This window comes from Leptosomus discolor, chromosome 1 (genome assembly GCF_034619465.1).
Source record: "Leptosomus discolor isolate bLepDis1 chromosome 1, bLepDis1.hap2, whole genome shotgun sequence".
In the NCBI taxonomy this organism is placed as follows: Eukaryota; Metazoa; Chordata; class Aves; order Leptosomiformes; family Leptosomidae; genus Leptosomus; species Leptosomus discolor.
The window spans coordinates 97,629,224-97,635,845 of NC_141391.1; positions in this window are offsets into that span (position 1 = coordinate 97,629,224).

A 6,622-nucleotide genomic window follows, 5' to 3' on the forward strand; every position below is an offset into this window, starting at 1 on the left:
AGGCTCACCCTGAGGAATGCAATAAAACCAGAAGAGAAACGGGGAGGCAGTTTGTGAGGCTCAGTGCAAAAGGTGGGTCAAGGCACTATGACAGCGTGCCACAAGGGTTTCAGCACAGCGAGGCACACAGCTGAGAAAGGGCCTTTTGCTTGCAAGGGAGCCAGGTGAAGGGTGTGTTTCATGAAGCAGCAAAGGAGAGAGGATGGAAATGTAGGAACCAAACCTGGCCTTTCATTCCTCAATACAGCCAAGGCAATCCAATCTTCTCCATGCTGTTACAAGGAGTGAGGGGTGAGCTGAGTTGGAACAGACTCCAGAAAATAAGCTCCTCATCCATCATGTATGTTTGATATCTGAGAGAAAAGAGATTAAAAAGCCTAGATTTTTAAAGATTTGAAGAAAGTAGCTAATCTTGTACTGCAAGATAGCCTCTGGGTTACACTGGAAGAGGCTGGGAGCCTGCCCGAGTTGTTAGCAGAGCATAATGTTAAGGAATGAGAAAACCGTTATGTCTGTCCCAATGCAGGCAGGGAGTGCCCCTGTCCTGTGGTCCTTTACCCAGGCAACAGATCAATCATTCCAGTTTTACAGAACTGAGGGAATTTACTTGTCTTGTACTAATTATTTGGATATGTTAATAAGTTCCCTGCCATGGCTAGATAATTGCAGGAAGCAACTGAGACTGCATCTACAAAACCAGATGCTTAGTTAATGAGGTCTTCAAGAAACCCAGCTAACAGTAATTAAACAGAAAACAAGTTTAACATTTAAGAGCACCAATTACTAATTTCTTTCCCTAGCAAATTATTACTAAATTAGAAGTTGCCATTGCTTTGCTCTGTAGATATTTTTTAACTAAAAATCACAACTGGATGTGGGGAAAAAAAAAGCAGCTCATGAAGCCTTTGCTTATCCCAGTTTTCAATGTGGATGCAAATCAGGGAAAAGAGGGAGGGCAAGTAAACCTCACTGTATTTGAAGAAGGGTGATGAGTACCTGAAAGTGATGTGGGTGGAAGATAGTGGAGTGGAGAAGATCAAACAAGAAACTGCAGGAAAGTATTACAGAATTACGGTAGATGAGGTGGCGATGACTCAAGGAGAGCATAATCTATGTGCTCCTTAGGGGAATTACCAGTGGCTGACAACAAATGCATCCTCAGCAAGCAAAGGTAGTGGTGCAAGAAGAGAAGTCAGGTCTCCTCTGAGGCCAGAGTAGCAGGAAGGACCAACTCTGCAATATGCAGCACAGGGCTTGCTTGGTGTCAGGGTTTCAATTCCCTCTCCAGCACGCACATTTCCCACACCATCTCAGGCAACTCAACAGACCTTCTTTGACACAGAGAGCAGCTATGGAAAAGGGACATGATCCCTTCTCAGCTCACAGGGTGGTACAGTGTTTTTGGGACACCCACATACCTTGGCAAAGCAGGAAGGTTGGCATGGGAGAGCAGGAATATAAAAATTGAGATTTAAATTCAAACTGTATCAACAATACAAGAACAAAGAACAGCATTAACACTGCTGCATATTGACAGACCAAAGCAAAACCCAGGAAACACTATTTTCAATTTTTTTCCCCATTTCTATGACACTATCTCACATTGTTGGTATGCTACTGGGATGTTATTATATCATTGGGGGCTATTATTGGAGAAGGTAATGAACCTGGGGAATTTCATGAATGGAGGAAAATATTGCGCTGAACGACGGGTTGGCTTTTTTTTCTGCCAATTTTCCCGTGAAGGATGAGACATCTACCCCGGAGAAGGAAACAAATAGGTCCCACGGCCCCCAGGACCCCTCATCAGCTTTCCTGCTTTGGGTGGCACAAGTCCCAGTCAGAGCCAGCATAGTGTTAACAAGAAAGTCCTGCAATCTTGTGGAGCCTCAAACAGGGAGCAGTTAGGTCAGTCAGATGAAGAGGAGAGGGTTTTCTTGTGCAGGCTGGTTTAGTTCTTGGCTTTCCCAACAGATGGCAACCAGTGCCAACCATGGGGCAGGCAGCAGACAGAGGTGAACATTGGCCAAGTGGGACTGACGGCTATTTACTTTCAGCTTTCTTTTTTCAGTGCAGAACATAAGGTATGCTAAATGCATGACATGAAATACATATAAAATAGCGTTTTTATAGAAAGGCGAATGTTAAGACTCAACAAGGAGGAGGACTGTAAACTTATTTTAAATTCAAGCAACTCATTATTTGGTGGGGACAGTTGTTTCTATGAAAGCATCTTGGAGAACCAGAAAAGACTGTAACTTGCTGCTACTTCTAGTAATGAAATATTGAGAAAAACCCCTTTGGCAGAGCAGTCTGTTTGTAGTTGGCTTCAGCTGCATCATCAGTGGGAGTTCCCCCTGTATAAGCATGGGAGATCGAGGCTGCAGAGTGTTAACACCTTCAGCTGGTATTGCTAAATACCCTGGCAGAGCAATACTCTGCATCCCCTTCACTGCCTTTTAACTGTTTCCAGCCATGCATCCTGCTCCCCACCTGGCACAGCAGCAAAACAAGGGCTAAGCTGCCCTCCTCAGTCTCCTCCAGTGCCAATTCTGGCTTCCGGGAGTACCTCGTGCACTCAGATGTGCCGCTCACCCTACCCACGCTGCAGTTTGCCATAGGCACAGGGGCTGCTGCCCACAGGCTGTTCTTACAGGGGAGACTTTCCACACAAGGGATGCAGCTGGGGTTCATGCTACTTTGGACACTGGAGCAAATGCCAGAACTTGTTACTACACCTGCCAGCTCCCATTGCCTTCTTTGATCCTTACCTTCAATATCCTCTCCCCTATCGCAAATCTGGACTGCTAGGACCATCATCAAGACACTACAGCTACACATCTTGCCCTGTCCTAGAGGCTGTCTGGCCAGGACCAGCTGGCTGTCTAAAGAAGGATTTTGACCCCAGGGCCTCCAAAATACAGGAGTCATTCTCCATACCATTTCAGTGATGCTAAGCATAGACAGCTACGACTATTTACTAGCACAGAACAACATGGGGCCAGACAAGCTCCCATCAGTAGGTGTGCCTACATTTAGCCTGTACCTAGGGCTAAACTATAACAGTCACTCTATCACCTGACAACCCCTCACCAGCCAGGGAGGGGAATCCGGAAAAAGGAGAACATATTCAATGAGATAACACCAACAGAGATACACAGCTATACTCAGCCAAACAAATATCCAGTCCTCAGGAGCAGAGAGAAGCCAGACAGAACCCTACACAAACTCTCTTTCCTTACCAAACCTTCCCCCTTTATAATGAGCCTGACATCACGGTATGGGCTACACCTGTAGCTAACCCAGGTCAGCTGCCCTGGCTGACTTGAGCCTGCCTAGGATGGCTGGCCTGTGATTCTAACCCAGCCAAACCAGGACAAGGTGAAAAACAGCAGAAAATTTAATTGAAGGGAGTTTCAGCAGGTAGGCAGAAAACCTGAGCCAGGACAGCTTGTGAATACGATACTGCTGTTAAAATGCTAATACTTACAATACTGCCTGTGGTAGTATTGATCGGTTTAAAGTGAGAATTGTCTGGTGTTGATGATGCTCTGCAGCACAGCAGGTCCAGGTGCTAGCATCCAGTCACAGTCACCATAACTCAGTTATGGGCTCCCCAAGTTCTTTGTGCCATGAATAATTCTGCCCCGCATTTCTTTAAAGCTGCTGGGCTTCAGTGTGCCACGTTATTGTTTAGCCCATTCCTGGCTCCTGGCTCAAGCGTGGGACTAAACACCGCCAATCACCTCAGAGCATATGAGAGCTCGACAAGGTGAGAGCGCCCTTCCTCCAGTCCCAAGGTTGGTATGAAACAGCGCCTGAACCACTTGCAAGTGATTGAGTGGGCAGTGAAAGAATACCAGAGTTTTCTGTTCACTGGACATCACCTAGGCAGCGTTATTGCTGCACCTGAGCAGTACTTGCTGGCTGCAGCCACAACACTTCCAAAAGGCAGCACCAGAGGTACCTTCCATGTGCATGCATAAGCATTTGCAAGACAAGGCACATCGTGATGGTTTCTGGCTGCACCATCTTCCCTCCCCAGGGCTTATAAATGATTTCGCCAGGCTGATCCCATGGTTCTGAGGTGGGATCTTGAAGAGCCTTCAAGAAAAAGATGAAGAAAACCCCAGTCACTTAACAATGAATTAGACCAAAATCAATTTATAATCATCAAGGTCACAAGTTAATGCCTTGAATTATGAGTCACTTAATTTTAAAATGGAAACCACCTTACACTTCGTCTCTCTCAGCCTTTTCTTGGCCTTTTGCAAGCCCACACAGTCTGCGTAGCAGCTAATTAAAATGGCACTTTGGGATGCAAAAAGGAGAAAAGGGCTTTCTAAAAGCCAATTTCTGTCTTGCTCCCCAGCACCCTCATGGCATGCTGCAGCTCCTGTGCTCAGGACAGCACACAGGACCATACTGTGTCCTCAAAGTCAGCACTTTAGGATAAGGTCCATTCATTGCTGAACCACAACCTGAACTTCTTGACTACACAGCACCCTCAAGATGCACGTTCTGGACTGTCACTGCAGGCACCAGCCAAGTATCTGGATTTCCCATGTGGGCTGAAGCTTTAGACAATTAAGTGCATGCTTCATACATCAAGGTCATATTTGATAGATAGGCTCACTTAAGTGAGCTTTCTCAAAGCTGGGCGGGGGAACCTTTCACTTTATTCTAAACTATCCTGGGTTTCTGCATCCCTGTTATAATAACAATTTGCTATTTTTAGATTAATTTGTATAGTCTTGGGCAATTTCTTCAGTCAGCTAGTTTGAGTCCTTTGATATTCCCTCCCCTCCTCCGCTCTCTAGGACTGGCAGGAGACCTCCAAAGGACTTGAAGAGTTTATCAGTGTGAGATCAACATAATTAGTCCATTCTTCCAGTGATAACTCCAGAGATTAAACTGTGGGCCCAGCTGGTAACGGTTCTCCCTCATGCACCAAAATCTAAAGCATTTCATTATCACTTGTGCATGTTCCCTTAAAATGTGCATTCACCAGCAATTAATGATAATTAAATAAATAAATTGCAGTAAGAGCACCCAGCTTGGTCTACAGTCAAACTCTTTTTCTTCCAAAATACAAGGGCCTCTGGAGCCTTATAGAAATTCAGTGCATCTTGCATGAATGGACTTTGTGTATTCACCTTTGCTGCTGTGTAGCTGCATTCTCAGCTGCTTTGAACCACATGCATTTAACTAGCAGAGCACTTGGAAAATTCACCGCACACCTGAAAACCTTGTTGCTCCCTTCCCACGCCACCCCGACCCCTCCGAGGAATGTACAGCCTGTTGCAGCCAGTGCTGCTGTACCCGCTGCTTGCTCAGAAGCTGCAAGAGCCTGGATTGGGCCAGCAGGATAAAAAAAGCCAGTCTCAAGAATTATTCCATTAGGAATAACATCAGTGACCTCTAAAAGTGGGCCTTAGATTATTTTGACATGTTTGCTTTTACTGACAAGGGCGCCTGTTCTTTTGTAGTACTAATTTAGAAAAAGCGTTTAAATATTAAACAGAAAACTTAACCTTTACTAACGTAAGTGATTTTTTTTTGCACTCAGGCAGGCTTGCTGGATCAACAGCACAGCTTAAAAACCCCAGTCGTAGGAGCCCAGGCTGAAAATGCCCAAGTGGGTTAGTGAGGTATCATCACCCTCAGCACCCAGGACCCAGCTGTGAAATGCTGGACACTGGATACCAGTGGAGTGTTAAATTCCTCACCGGCTTCCCTGCAGTTAGGGTGTTGCTGAAAACAGGAGATTTAATTGCCTTTATCTTAGTGAGTGCAGCTAACGAGCATTATGAATAATGCCATGGCTTTCCAGCCCTCCTGAAGCCATTCGCCAGACCTGAATCGTAATTCAGGCCGCTGATGCTGTGTATTACCCTTCTGTTCATTTTTTACATATCTTGGCTTATTATTCAAGCTAGTCTTTGGAATAAAAAGGGGTCAAGGGGGTGTGGAGGTGGTGGCAGCTTTTATTATTTCCTTAAAATTCTTTTTGGTTATGCGGCCCTCTGTTGTGTTTGAAACTAACCTTACTTACCAGAGGAAAACAGGAAAAAAAAAGTCCACCAGGTTTCTGTGACTGGGCTAACCAGTCTGCTCCATGGAAAGGGCTCGGCTTTGGGCAGTCACGGTCCGTGGCTGGGACAGGAACGTGAGGGCTCTAGCTCCTTTCATCTGCAGCAGCACTCCTGGGGCACAAATAGGATGGGCAGAGCTCAAAGGCAGAACGTGGCCCTTCTGCAGCAGTTAAACTCCCTCTTCTAAAGCTGAGGCACATGCAGAAATACTCCCCGGGGTCACATCTACCTCCTATGTCTTTTCCTCCATTCATTTTCCTCCACCTCGCTGCCTGGTCCTGTCACAGCTCCTGTGTCCTGCCAGCTTCACTGCCTCCCCCCTGTTCAGACCACTCAGGTGAGAAGCAATGTGATGGCTCAGTCTCTACATCATGAGAGCAGCATTCAAACCCGCAAAGGAGGCAGCAAGAATGGCGTTTGTCACCCAACTCTCAGCTCTCTGGGCTGCCAGCTGGCTCATGGAAACACTTGACTGCCCTGGTGACCTACTGTGTGTGCATGAGATGCTCCTTTTTTCAGGAGACACT